The following is a 16,026-nucleotide window of genomic DNA, read 5'->3' as shown; positions in this document are numbered from 1 at the left end:
ATATCTACAAGCAAACAACAGACACAAAATGTTATCTCAATACTATTTATAAAAATAAAAAATGACAACAAAAATCATGTTCCTCTAGGTCAATGTCTTTGAAATAAAAATAATAGTCTGGATTTGGAGCAGGAAATCTATTAGAGTCTCTGTATAAGTGTGTCTCTGTCTTCCATGCTTGCTGTCAGCGCCTCTTATATCGTTAATGGAAAGTTTGAAGTTCTTTGACCAAATGCAAAAATGCTACTGTCATCATGGCCCAGAATCTGCAGGCTGATTTTTTTTTCTATTAATGTGCGCAGCCATTACAAGGTTGCCTCTTATAGAGTATGCTTATTGTTTACAAAGATCGAGGCGTAAGCTTACGGTCTCTGAGATTTGTTTTTATTTTGTAAATATGAGATAAAATCTGTGGAAAAATGTTATAAAAACTCCAGGGGCCTATGTACAAGGAAATGTTGGAGCACGGAGCTTCATCACATTTGGCAACAAAGTGCTCCGACATTGTCAAAAGGCAGGGATGCACCATATTTACAACAATATGCCGTCCCACTGTGTTTTCCCAGGTGCTGGTGCTAAAATGATCAGCCTACGGCCAACCCAGGCCCCCTTGCACCAGAGTGAAAGGGTGCCTGCATTGCAGGGAATGATTGTTCATGTGCAGAAAGCGGTCCCTTCCTCCACAAAAACAATCCATGATGGCAATTTGTCACTTCTAATGTGTGCTGGATTTTGCAGCACATCGTCATTATTTAATGTGCAGGAAGGCACACCTTCCTGCACATTAACAATCATTAATGGCATTTTAAAAATAAAAATAAATATTTTTCCTTGTTTCGCCCCTCTAGTTTTTGGCGCTGCCTCAGATTTACACCTCCTTGTAGTTCTGGGGCAGCATCAAATAGCAATGGGTGTTGCGGTGGAACACCGACACCAACACCCAGTGCACGCCCCTTTCATGCTAAGTGATGCGTGTAAATGGGACGTATTTACATGGTGGCGTTAAGCCACATAAAGTTGCTTAACACTTCTTTGTGAACATGGAGAAGGGCATAGTGCCTCCAGAACGTCACTAAAAGTGATGTTCTGGGGACGCTATCCCCATGAAAATATACCCTCAGATTGCCAGGATGCCTGCTTTCAGTCTAAGAGTGGATTTCAGAAGCTGTACTAAAGGCGTTTTTCACCTAGAGCACACACCCTTTTCTGCAACAGAGCTCTGAGGAATATGATCAGCCAGCTATTCAGAGATGCAATGTGTACTCTAACATAGGAAACTCGTACGGTATTTTTTGATATTTAATATTGTAACTGAGGATTAGCATGGCATTTAGGAATAGCATTAGGGTTTTGGCAGAAACTTGCTAAGAATGTTAGAAATATTTATCTTGTTCTCTCTGACTGTGAGAACTGATTTTATTTTAGCATTCTCTGTGTTTACCATATATATTTTATGTACTAGGCAGATGATTTTAAAAGAAATAGTTTCAATTATATGACCCTTTTCATAGGGCTATATCTGAGTATGTTATTCATAAACAAAAGAATGATTGGGTTGCCACTGTTTCCCTGAACATGTTTAGAGGGAATGAACCTGTGCAGGGTTATTCAGCGGATTAGTGTCAGGACTGTTGCCCAAATGGCTTTCTAATTCATCTCAGAGTGATTGAACTAAGGGGCATATTAACTAAGCGGCGCTATAAAATTATCGCCGCTTTTGCAGCCGTTTTTGGCCAAAAAGCGCAGATAATTTTATTGCCTTATCAGCAAAGACACGCTCTCACGTGTTTTGCTGACTTAGCACCCGTGTCCAGCACGCCTAACTTTGCATCGCTAATGAGATGCAAAGTAGGCGTGGCTGTGAAACCAACCAGGGAAAATATCGCGAAGGCAGCTTTGCGATATTAACAAGGAAGGATAGTGATTATTTAAATCACGTTAAGTATGCCTTAACGCAGGAACTTAACGTCTGTTAAATTCCTGACTAAGGGATACTTAACATGGGGGGTGGATTCTGTGGCTAAGACTACAGGCCCTATCATCTAGGATATCGCCGTTTTCCACCATGGAAAATGGCGATATCCACACTATCTCTGGAATTTTTATCGCCTCGGCGATGCGTGTTGTTGATAACGCGCTAACCCAGCCATAGATTCCAGAGATAGCCGGCAATAAATATGCAAGCGCTAAGCGCGCTTTGCAATATTTATCGCCGGCCCTTGTTAAGATGCCCCAAAGTCTTTCTCATCAGTGGTTTACAAATCCAACTTCTGTGGCTCTGGTGATCTCCAGATTTATCTCATCTCCAGGAATTGTGTTGGCCTTTCAACATTTGAATACTTACAGCAATTCCCTCCTCAGGGATATCACATATCTGCCCGCAGCAGATGGATGTCCAGGCACCTTTATTGTGGGAAAGGGTGGGGTTCTTAGATTATTTTAGGGGGAGCAGGCCACCTGCTTCTTGGGATGGATGGCCATGAGAATAGAGAGGTTTGGGGTTTAGGCAGTGTTTGTGGATGTGGTGCAGTTTAGAAGTTTGGAGTATTGTCGGGACCGATGGAATGGTGACAGAAGGTGGAGGAAATGGGAGAGAATAAGAAATTATAGCGGTCTATGTATGGTGTCACAGCTATGCAATGGTACGAAAGAAGAGTGGTCACAGTGAAAATGACTTCAACATGAGATCCAACATCACCTTTGAGTAAATCATGTTCAACATTTATTAATATTTAACACATAATAAGCATGTTTTCTGTAATAACATGAAAAGGTACTCCCAAGAGGGAAGGAGGGAATGTGCAGGAATGTGCGAAAGTGAGGGTTGGTGAGAAAGGAAGGGCAATGCGCAATACATACATCAAAGCAATAGATGGCCTATCCAGCTACTTTCAAGGCTAAACATATTAAAAACCATGATATTCAGGTGAAACAGTGAATCTATCACTATTAACAATAGTTCGCAAAATAGTAAAGTCGTCAAAGTTTTGACCCCCAGGCTGTGTGTAGTGGACTTGGATCTTTACAGTGGGGACTTCATCAGGACAATGGGAGCAGCCACGGCCCGTATAGGGCGTGCCACCGGGCGGTGACATGGGACGGTGGAGGGGCAGGGTGAGGGGTTGTAAAATGCGGCATACAGACAATTTCAGGTAAGTAACAAAAAAATAAATAAAACAAATTTTGTTGCGTGCGCTGCATCGCATTTGGTGATGCAGCGCGCGCAACTAAATTCATTTTTTTCCGTTACTTACCTGAAATCATCCGTATGCCGCATTTTACAACCCCGCACTGCCCATACCCCACCCCGCGTCACCGCCTGTTGGCACACCCTATACGGGCCGTGGCTGAATGGGAGACACCTAAGAGTAATTTGAAAGTGACTTAATTTATTCTGGTGATGCAAAAGAAAGAATAATTTGAAAAATAGGGCATAAATGATTACCCTTACATCCACCTAGAAGGTTCCAGTGGGATTTTTTAAATTGTAGGCCCGCAGGCTCCTAAATCATAGAGAGGGATCAGAATCTTGGGTTGTGCTGAAAGTAAACAATATAAGTGAATCAGCACACAAATTGGTCCAGGGCGTAATAGAGAAACCTTAATCTTAAATATCGTCCCTAGTGACATTGGAGAAAATACACTTACTCAAAAATGCGTCAAAGGTAAGTAAGAATCGTCATCGGGCTGAATTAATCAAATTGATCCCAAAATATTCTAAATAAAGAAAATACATGAAAAGGGAAATTAACCTCACCACAACCCGCTGGAAATAAATAATTGACTCATTTATAATACCATAGCAAGGAGCAAGGAAGGAGACACACCTCTGCATTGAATCAGCGTCGGAAAAACAAGTTCTGAACCGGAGCCTTTGCTGCGTCCAATATAAATAGGAGCAATGGGGCTGTCAACGTGCACGCGCTGCACGTGGGGAAAACAGCCGCGAGATGCTATCCTTGGGTAACAGATGTCAGCGTGTGTGCTGACTAGGCCTGGGGTAAAAATCCGATCCGTTCGCGGAAATTGTGATAATTTGACATTTTCGCGTTCTGCGGAAAGCGCGAAAATGTCAAAATTTCCGCATTCCGCAGTTTAGCGATAATTTGTTTCTTGCTTGTGCTGAAAAATAATACATTCTCGCGTGCGCGCGATCGCCTTACTTGAATCCCCGCGTTCGCCGACAAGTTTTCACGATCCGGTCGCCTTCTCCACGAGATGTTGGATTGTTGGTAGCCATTTGCGCTGTCTCGCGACAGTTCGCGCCCGCAGTAACGTCATGCGTCAGACAAGTGAAAACAAGATGGCCGCGCCCACGAGCAACCGCATGGGTAAGTTGGCGAGCCGTGACCATGCAGAAAATACCGCGAACGGGCCGGAAAAAAACTTCCGCATCTTCACGATATTTCGGCGTGTTTGCGGAAATTTTTAACATTTTTGCGATAATCTGCGAAAGTGAATTTCGCAAATTCTGCCCACCCCTAGTGCTGACCCGTCAACAGGCGTAGGGGGGATGCCGCACTGAGCCTTAAAAGTGACGCCGCATGGGCAAGGGCATGAATCCCAGTACAATATGAAGTTCGATTAGGTTGACAAAACAAGTGCGATTGCTGCACTGAACCTAGTGTGTGTCAGAATAAATTAGGAAACCACCAGTTTGTAAATAAAATGCTATCAGACCTGTGTGTAGTAGGTCACATCTCTTTGCCAGCCAGTTAATTAGCAGTGCGGCAGTAAGGCAGCGAACAATTCTGTAACAATGAACCAACCAGCTAGATCTTAACGTATCACCATGCGTTTTAAACAGAAACATACTTTTTTTTTTTTTTTTTTGCAGAGTTTTATATAGCATAAACTTGACCCGAATCCAATCAGGTATCAGAGTGCTTTACATAGCATCAGTTACGTTACATGAGGACACACATTAATTTTTTTGATAGGCACGGGGAGATTAAGTGATTTGCCCAGAATCACAGGATGTTCAGCGTCATTACCGAGACTCGAACCCAGTTCCCCAGGTCCGAGGTCGAGCACCCTAGCTGTTAGGCCAACTCCTCTCCCCAACACATTCATTTTTTGTTAGGCACGGGGAGATTATGGGCCATATGTAGGTAAAAGTTAAAGTTAAATACTGAATTCTTAATACCGAATTCGGTATTAAGAATTCAGTATTTCTGATGCAGGTAAAAAATCGGTATTTTTTACCGATTCGGTAAAAATCGGAAAAAACAATACCGAATCCTTAATGCCGATCGGTATTACCGAATCTGTATTACCGAATCAAAATATCAAAATAGCAGCAATTGAGGAATCAGCCAATCCTGTGCATCCACCCCTCCTCCCAACCAGGAAGTGGCCACACCCATGCAGGTGCATTGTATCTGAACCTTCGGGAGAGGCAGGGAGTGCAGAGGAGTACACAGGAGAAACAGTGAGAACTGTACCTGAAAAACAGCATAATGGCCAACAAGGACACCGAAAATGAAGCTGCAGAACGCAAAAGGAAGCTAAAATTCAGCGAAAGGGAGCTTCAGATCCTGATTGAGGAGGTGGTGAAACATCACACAAAGCTGTTTGGGAAACAGTCCTTGCAAGTGCCAGAATCTGAGAAGCGGAGAATATGGCTTTGAATCCATGCAGAGGTGAATGCGGTAGGAGTGACCCCCCCATGAAATTGAAGAACTAAAAAAAAGGTGGTACGATGTCAGGAGTCAAACAAAGAAGAAGATGGCAGCGATTAAAAAACAAGCAAGCCTAACAGGAGGAGGAAGAAACAGGGCACCTGCACTGACTGCACTGGAGCAGCTGGTGGAGTCCACCATACAGACTGACAGCGTAAGTGGAATCGGGGATGCAGACAGCTCAGCCAAAGCTACCAACAAACAAGGTAAGAAGCATGCACACCAAGCTGCACCCCCCACTCCCTAACCCAGTCCCCATTTGCAGGGTGAGGAGCATGGTGTGTTCGCAGGGCTGGAGGCGAGCATGGTTAAGGTTCAGCGCCTGCAAGGGAAAGCAATACTATCAGTACAGCGGCAGGTGGGACAAGTAAATGCAAACATGCAGAACATTGAGAAGGGCATCTGGTCTATGAACAAGACGCTCGCTGAGGGCATGAAGGAAATGGCAGAGGGCATGAGGGACATGTCCCGCTCAGTGATGCTGCTGTGCAGCAAACTTGATGAGGACAGGATGGCACGGTGCAGGGAGAGGCAGAAGATGGACAATCATACAAAGGTGGTGAACCGCCTCCCCACAGCCACCTCTCTCCTCTGCAGGCACTCCGTGGCCATGCAGGAAGGGCTGGCACACTGCAGCCGTGATGTCTCAAGGGGGCTTGTTGAGGTTACAAGTGCACTTGAAGTGCTCCTAACTACTCAGGCCTCAAATACTGGTGCAGGTGATGTGGGGGACAGTGCAGAGACGACGAGTCGCAGCAGTATAATGCCCCCTGCAACTGAGATCAGGAGGAGCAGCAGGCGTAATGGGGCTGGCACTGGATCGATTCCCAGTGACGACAGTCTGCTCGGGGAATCCAGCAGTGTTGTGCGTGGCCGCAGATGTTAATGCAGGCCATACTTTGACTACTTAACTGGGTGACTTAACCCATGACATCCGCGTAGGGTGGTTACAAATGGGACTGGCATGTTGAGCCCTTTGTGTAGTGGCGTAGTGCCAACATATTAAACTACGTCACACAAATGCAACAACTGGATGTGTCTCCTTACTTACCCAGAAATAGTTGCATGTGATCTCAGCCCGTCTTTGTCTCCCATCTGGTGCCACTCCTGCAGCGTTGGGCTCTGGCTGTGCAAATTCATCATCATCATCCTCAGAGTCAGTTAATTCTACTTCTGTACCTTTCTTAGTGGCAAGGTTATGCAGCATAGCACAAGTTGCGATGATCTTGCAGCAGATGATGGGTGTGTACTGACGTGCCCCTCCGCTTTTGTGGAGGCAGCGGAACCTGCTTTCCAATAGTCCAAACGTGCGCTCCACAACGTTACGTGTTGATTTGTGCGCCACATTGTATCGTCCCTCACTTGTGGTCGATGGGTTTAAGTAAGGCGTGAGGATGAATGACCGCACAGCATAAGCGCTATCACCTAGGTGGAGAAGACAGTGCCATTAATGACAGTCAGCAACACATTCATCTGCAGTGTACATCAGGGTGTGTCACAGTGATTTACCTAGCAGGTATCCTTCTCCAAATTCTCCTGCAGCCAGGCGTGTGTAGATCCCACTGTTCTGGAATATGTATGAGTTGTGGGCGAGCCCAGGAAATTTGGCCACTATGTTCGTGATTAAGTTGGCTGCATCGCAGATTACCTGCACATTAATGGAGTGGGTTGATTTTCTGTTTTGGTGGATGTACTCAGTGGCTGCAGGTGGGCAGATTGGAATGTGTGTCCCTTCAATGCACCCTATCACATGCGGGAACTGTGCCTTTTGGTAAAAGTCTATCTTGGTTTTCAGCAGTTACGGCTGTGTGGTTGAGAAGCTTATGTAGTGATGCATTCTCTGCATCATGGCATCCAGGAATTTGTTGAAGAAACAGGACAGGCAACTCTGTGACATCCCACCTACCGCAGCTATCACCCCCTGGTAACTGCCAGATGCAAGTAGGTGTAGGCTACAGAGACCCTGCACTTTTGGTGGTATAGCGTGCGCCCTTGTTGTTGCATGCTCCATGAGTGGGTGCAGGTCCCTTATCAGGTCCAGGATGGTTTGGGGGTGTAGCCTGTACCTTTCATGGATCTCTGCCTCAGTCAGTTGGAAGAGTGTGATGCGCTGTCTGTAAACGCGCTCCTCCCGTCTCCAGATCCTCACTCCTGCTGCCTGTAGCTGTAGCCGCCTTGCTATCACATAAATGGCCGCCATAGTGATCACACTCTTGCATTTTGGGACTGTTTAAATACACTGCAGCTGATTAATACCTGTTTGCAGTCAGTGGTAATTACCGACTCTTAAATACTGAATTTTAGGAAATTTGGTATTACCGAATTTCTCAACATCTCTTTTATGGTTTTTACCGTTTCTTATTTACCGATTCGGTATTTGGGCTTTCGGCAATTCCGAATCAGTAAATAAGAAATCGGTAATTAGAAATCGATATTTACCGATTCCTTATTACCGATTCCCTTCCTACATTGGGGATTGCTATATACCGGTAGGTAATGCTGAAATCTTCCGATTTTCGGTATTACCGACCAGTATTTGGGCCACCTACATCGGGCCCTAAGTGATTTGCCCAGAATCAAAACAATTAAGAGCTGGTGTTATACAGTTTGCAAAACATGCCGTAACCCATCCATATTACAATATGAAACATGAATGGCCCCGTCCATGTAAGATGGAATACATGTTAATACATTGTAAAGGTAAATTTAGGCGAGTGGCAGCCAGTGCCAAATCTTAAGCAATACATGTATTGATATTCACAAATGTAGACAAATCTTGTACAGAAAGCAGGTTATATTGCCAGTTGATGTAAGTGCAAATTCACATGTAGAGTTGCAGTAGAAAATAGCAATCTGCACATGTATGTTTGAGGGTAAACAATGAAACTTTGTCCCCGCAGGGAATCACAACACGGTCGTTGCAACGACCGCGTTGTGATTCCGCATACCATTACTCCGCAAGTCGGAACAACGACATGAAATCCTTTTAAGGACCACCCATTTGATGCTTTCTGGTGGATGCTTAACTGTCTGGAAATGTTCAACCAATGGGGCCCCAACCACACTACACTTAACTTTGCTACAATGTTATAGAATGCGTGATTTCACTTTCTGGTGTGTCTGTCCTATATACATCAAATCGCAGGAGAAGATGATGGCATAAATGACATCAGATATGTTGCAATTTGTGTGGGTTTTTAGGTTGACTGTATGGTGTTTGTAGTTTAATTGCCTAGTTTGGATGGTTAAACTGCATGCTTTGCAGTGACCACATTTATAATAACCTGTTATCTCTGGGAGGTGCCACAGAGTCCGAGTCACAGGTGAAGTCTCTAGAAGCGTACGGACCACATGGTCCCATATGCTTTTTCCGCTTTTAAACATATGCATGGGGGGTTCAGCCAGTTCTAACTCATCCGAGATGAGTTTCCATTAGTGGTTCACAATTTGCCTTATTGTGTTACTGCGGGTACAGTAGGTGGTAACGCATATCATTCCAGTGTTCGGGTCTTTGCTGCGTGTTTTCGCCATGAGTAGAGCCTCCCATTTTTCGCGCTCATTTTACTAATCTACTCGGATAACCCCTCTCAATGAGGTGATCAGTGAGGTTCTTTGACTCCACCAAGTAGTCCTCTTTGCATGAACAATTACGGCGGATCCTGAGAAATTGTCCAAAGGGCAAGTTGTCCCGCAATCCTATGGGATGATGACTATTGTAACTTAATAATGAATTCAGCTCTATCGACTTCCCGAATAGTGTGGTATACTTTAAGCGGTTCTCTGTTTTGATTGAAATATCCAAGAAGTCAATTGTCCTTGAATCTGAATGCATTGTAAACTTAATGTCTGTAGACCTCTGGTACAGCCACAGAAAGAATGTCTCCAGTTCAATGAAACTCCCTGTCCAGATGAGCAGAATGTAATCTATGTAACGTTTCTGCAAAGTTACATGGTCCATGTAAGGGCTGGTTCCATTGACAATAAAACTATTTTCAAAATTGTGCATGTATAGAGTGGCTCGGTCCGGTGCAAAGCCCACGCCCATGGCAACTTCTTTGTTTGTAGATAGTAATCCCCTTGAAAGAAGAAGTTATGCATCATAGCGATCTTCAAGAGCTTGAGTATAAAGTCCATTGGGACCAGTGCCAGTGAAGGTCTCTTGTCTAATACTGCACATATGACTTCCAAGGCAGGTAGCTGGGGAATGCTTGTGTATAAGGAAACAATATCCAAATTGACCAATCGTTGGAATATGGGTTCAAAGGGTAAGTTGTCCACCAGTCCGATGGTCTCCATGGTGTCTCGCTAATAAGACCTGGTTGTCTCCACAATAGGTTTGAGGAAAAAGTCGACGTATTTGCAAAGTGGTTCCACCAGGGAGCCATACCCAGAGACTATGGGCCATCCCAGTGGGTGTTCCATGTTATTGTGCACCTTAGGCAAGGTGTAGATAGTCGGTAATCGTGGTTGTTTCTGGTTAAAATAGTTATATTCCAAGTCAGACAGAAAGCCCAGTCTACGTGCCTCTTCATTGACTTTCAAAATCAGTTATTTCCTTGGTGGGATCAGCATTTAAATGAGTATAGCTGACATCATCTTCCAGTTGGTTCTAAACCTCTGATTTGTAGTCCGTATTGTTCTGCACAACAATTGCCCTGCCCTTGTCGGCTCACTTTATCACAATAAATCGGTTATCTCAAAACATTCACGACTTTACTATTTTGCGATATATTGATAATAGTGATAGATTCACTGTTTCACCTGAATATCATGGTTTTTAATGTTTAGCCTTGAAAGTGGCTGGATAGGCCATCTATTGCTTTGATGTATGTATTGCGCATTGTCCTTCCTTTCTCACCAACCCTCTCTTTTGCACATTGCTGCACATTCCCTCCTCCCCCTTGGAGCACTTTTTCACATTTTTACAGACAGCTGTGCTGTCATCTAACATGCTTATTATGTGTTAAATATTAATAAATGTTGATTATGACTTACTCAAAGGTGATTTTGGATCTCATGTTGAAGTCATTTTCACTGTGACCACGTACCGTCCTTACCCATATCCAGTGGATTTTTGGGTCCCCCATTGTTTTGTAACAGCTCTGAAATGGGCAGATGACAGAAGAATTTGCAGCATTGAATGGGAGGAGATGGTGGATGTGTTTTTGGGTAGAATGAGGGCAGATAAAGGAATCGAGGAAAGTGTGTGGGAAGCAATGGAGTCAGCCGAGGCACTAGGAGAGAGGGAACAACCGTGTAATGCACACTGGGCAAAGCACATGCCATTGAAGATGTCAGTTATGTGAGTTGCCAACTGTCACACTGGACAGCATAGTTATGTTGCCTTCCCTACAACCATGTTTTTAGAATTCCAGAGACTCCTCTGACATCAGTGCATGTGGAATACAGCCAGGGAAGAGGTGCCTTCAACAAATAAGAACCCAGAATATTTGCGTATTGGGTGCTGAGTTTCTACGGCGAGACAGGAGTGGGGGTGTTGATGGTTGTTGGAAACCTCAGATTAAGATGTTGTAGTGGCCTCCTGGTCAACCTCATCACTCTCATTGCCACTAACTCTCTTGCCTTGGTAATGCCACCTTCTGGCTTCTAGTGGTTCTTCTGCTAGCCCCTTGCAGTCTGGCCAGCATCTTCCTCGCCTACTCTGGTGGAAGCTGACAGCAAACATATGCACACATCAGTTAGATAGTACAGAGGTCAATAACAAAAGGTACACACGTTAAAGAGTACCAAATACAAGCTATTTTATCATACTAATTTCATTTAAATGGATACAATGAGACATCATAAAGCACCAGATTCAGTTTTTAGAAGACTGCCTATTCCTTCACAAACATCATGGGCATTCTGGCTGCCTTAACACATGTGCTTTATATCATCTATGCATTGTAATATAGAGGTTGTGATATCAGTCACTTTTGTGACAAATGCCAATCTTTAAAACTCCATATCAAGCACTACAGATACTAATTAATTGATTTCAAAACAAACTACATTTAACTAAGTGCCAGATTTAGACCTTGGCAGGTGGGTTACTCTGTCACAAAGATAACAAATAATCCATCCACCTCATTAAATGTGCCTTAGAATATAGTGTATGAGTAATGAGAAATTTTTTGCAAAGACGTCCTCTCAGAATGTTTTGTATCCACACCTTACCTCACACTCGTGATCAAAGTCACATGCATTTAGATCCACTCATATCGACCACATCCACACCTTGAGTCTGCTAAGTATTGGCACAAAGAACCTATAGTTATTGAAATGATGGTTGACATTTATTAAGTTTCACTCTGCGGTTCCTACGGAGCCTAGGCAGGCTCCATCAAAAGCTTTATACAGACCCTAACACAGAGGTGAAACATGGATGTCCACGGCTTGAGGAGGACCAAGACGAACATTCTCCACACAGATACTGGATCCACTAGAACAGCCGCCTCTGCACCGGACCCTCAAAACAACGCCAGAGGTAAAAAAGACACTGGTGGAGTAGGTAAGAAACGGCTTCACGAGTAACCGGGGGGGCTACGCTTAAAGAAGGGGTGTGCTCTCAACCCTCCATTGCAAACCTGTTGCCCCCTACTGTACTTTGAGCCCTAACGGGAAGAGAACTGTTGATCCAGTGAATGCGTGGGGAGCGCCAAAGGCAGTTTCTGGGCTAGTGATCTTGGGGCAGCTACCTGTACTGCCCCCCATCTTAACCCTGAGGTTGGCCAAGAACCTTTCCCATTTTCTGGTCTAAATAATCAGGTGGCCCGACCCGATGTAACCGCGGCCCATCTTGTCTCAGGCAATCCCAAGGGAACCAATAGCCCAAATTCTCCAGCTATAAGATGCAACAACTGACCCCTTGTCCCTAACTGTGAGGCCCCCGGTCGAACCAGAACTAGGAGAAAGTAATCCTATTGCAGTGGTCACAGAAAAGGGTATGTCCGCTGGAAGGCTGTTTGTACGCCCGATTAATTCCCCAGAGCTGGATGGGGAGCACTTCTTTTCCTTCACTGATAGATCAGACTCCTTGGCAGGTGGGAACTCTACCTCAAGCAATGATGCACAGTCAGACTCAAACTGCAGCCACACCATGAACAAGGTAGGCAACTCGCAGCGCAGCAGGACCATTTCTAACAAACACAAAGGGAAACAGCATGAAAGCCACAGTCAATTAAAGTGAGGTTCACAGCTTGCCTTCCCCAGTGGAGAAGAACCACCTAGAACCACTTGGATAGAGCCCAGACAAGCTTAGAACTAGGAGAAGAACCCTCTTTGCAGGCGATCCTGCTGGCAATCAAACAATTTCAAGAAGAAGCTCAGACGGACAGCAGATAATTAAAGAGCATGACCCAAAATCTGTAAGGGGGGATAAGAAAACTGAACGAACATGCTAAGATATCACAGAACGTGTCACGATGATTGGAAGTCGCACTGAGAGTCTGGAAGCCGAAGTTACTTCTCTCAAAACGCAGATTATCTCCCAAGGCGCTTACATGACTGATATCATGTGGACGCTGGAGGACCAGGAGAAAACGCAGAACCGGAACAACCTCTGTCTTCTGGGGATCCCAGTAGGTGTGAAAGGGGATGACCCTCGAGGGTTTATTGTGAAGCTTTTGAAAGGCGCATTTCCCAAACATTCCAACTGGGACTCGGAGATACAAAGGGCCCATTGCTTACTTTTCTCGAGGGAAAAGCAGCACCATAACGAGGCAGAGAAACCGTTGGGTCTTCTTGGTGTTTTTCAGGAACTTTTTACTTAGACAATTGGCTTATGAACATGCTCACCCAAACTCAAAAAAATGTTTGAAGGTGTATCTTTTTTTTGCTAAACCAGATTTCAGCCATGCTAGAGTTGAATGCAGATGGTGTCTCTGGCAGCTGTTCGTTCCTTTCCAACAGTTTGGTGCCCAAGTCTTTTTAAGGAATCCGGACACACTTAAAATCAATTTAAATGGATCCTCTTGCAGTTTCACGTCAGAAATCTAGGCTCAGGAATACCTAAAAGAAATGAAGGCAAAATCTGGGTACATCAAGTCTTTCCTTTCTTTTTTCAAAAACAGTAGTTGACACTATTTTTTTTTAGGTGGAGTGAGAGAGGGGGGCTGGCAGCATATACAGTAATCACTCAACTTATCAGGTTTGGGAAGTGTTTGGCATGTTGTTGCCAGTATATTTCTTCGCAATGGGGTGGGCCCGGGTGGCGGGGTCCTATTCTTGGTGTCCTTCACTCAGGCTAGTCCTGAATGTTCGGCATTTTGGGTGTTGGGTAGGGGAGGAGGTGGTAGAGGGGTCCAGGAAGACATGGAGGTCTGAGGGAAGGGATAGGCTCAGGTTCCCACATCTTTAAACATTGTAAATGTGGAAAATAATTTGATTCGCTGCTATCGCAGAGTGTCTTGGGGGTTCATTGTGAGCCTGTCTTGTGGCTTGTGGTGTTCCGGATCTTTGCTTAGGGGGTTGTTTCCTTTTTTCTTCTCTTTCTTCATTCTTCTGTTCTTTTTCCTCTTTCTCCCTCGGTTGCATCTCGTATCCTATCTGCTATAGCACAATGGGAAAACTACTCAAAGTACAATGTCAAATTTTGGGTACTTTAGAATTGTCACTCTTAATGTAAGTGAGCTAAATGACTTACGAAAGAGGCAGGTTTCCCAAGGTTTAAGACTGCTGGGGGCAGATGACACAGGCTTGTCTTTTAAATACACTGGGATATACTTTGATTGGAGGGACTAGACAGGGTGCTCGAGTCAGAGGGGTGGCTATTTTAGCCCGTCATAGTAGCCTCTTCCAAATCATTCAAACCAAGGTAGACCCTCATGGGAGATGGGTTTATACAGAGTGTAGGCCTTCTTCCAAGCCTTCTTTCACCGTATGCTCGATATATGGTAGCACAGCAGATGATCCCAGGGTAATTAACTGGATCTCTGGGGAGATGGCCTCTCGCCATTATAATATGTGGGGACCTGAATATTAATTTACCCTGTGACTGGGATATGAATGACCTACGGCTCAATATAGGTCAAAAAGCTAAAGTCTTACAGGCTTTTAAGAATCCACTTCACGTTCATTGGATAATTGGTGTTTGGTCTCATCTGAGAGCTAACCACCCGGCGTATATTTGCTATTCTGCCCCTCATCAATCACATGCCAGTCTAGACTGCTTTCTAGTCCATGCCTCACTGATCCAGGCTGCTGACATCAAGCTCATCCCCCGATTTTTGTCAGAACATAAACCCTTAATTTTGGGGGGGTCAAGGGGCTATCTTTGAGCAAAGAAAGCTCAGTCTGGAGCTTCGAGAGGGCCTTATTACACAACCAGGAATATGTGACCATATGAAAGGCTGGATCTGAGACTTCCTGGAAAGAAACAATGGCTCCACTCAAATTATGGTGGGTCTGGGATGCCCTAACGGTATGTATATGGGGGAAACAATCCAGTTTTCATCATGGATGAATAAAAAGGAAAAACAGCAGTTACAAGAGCTCCAAAAGAAGCTAGCAACTGCAGAAGAAAATCTTATTGGGGAAGTCTAGCAAAAGAGGGAAATTGAGACAGCACAATTAGAGGATGCGCAGTTAGAGCATCAATCGGCAAAATCTTAGCTGAAAAAAGCAGCTTCCAAGTGGGCTGCCACTCGAGAAAAGGTCTATGAATTCAGTGAGCAAATTGGGCATCAATTAGCCTTGAAAACTGGACAGCACATTACGAACAATGAGATACATTCCATCAGAGACCCTGCTGGTGTGGTGGCCTTCGAGCCGGATAGCTTTCTGTCAGTTCTACCAAGTCTTGTATACAGAGGAAAGCGTCAGCACAGTAGCTACTAGGCAAAACGCCATCGATAACTTTTTGGATCCAATCCTGATACCAAGGCTGAGCCCGGAGGATCGCAAATTCTTAGAAAGCACCCCTTCTTGGGAGGAGATTCCCTCCACTAAAACTTCTTTACCTAATGGTAAGGCTGTGGGTACGGATCTCATTCCGGTGGAATTTTGCAAAGCATTCATCAATCAAATTAAATATATATTTAATACCCTGCTGGAAAAAATATTTAATGGCTCGGCCTCTTTGTGGTTATTTGCAAAAATCATAATTTTTCCCAAAAAGGATAAATCTCCCCTTGAAATGGGCTCTTATCGTCCAATAACCCTTATTACGGGGACTCCAAAATCTATTATAAAATTCTAGCTTCCCGACTATTGGTAGTTATTGAAAGATTAGTCTCAAGATGGCAGCATGGATTCATTCCCCAAAAAAGGACTACTGACTACATAAGGAGAGCCATCACATTGTTTGATGCTACACAGGTTACAGAGACCCGATGGCTCTAATGCT

The sequence above is a fragment of the Triturus cristatus genome, chromosome 4_1 (genome assembly GCF_964204655.1).
Source record: "Triturus cristatus chromosome 4_1, aTriCri1.1, whole genome shotgun sequence".
Lineage (NCBI taxonomy): Eukaryota > Metazoa > Chordata > Amphibia > Caudata > Salamandridae > Triturus > Triturus cristatus.
This window is presented reverse-complemented; position numbering follows the sequence as displayed.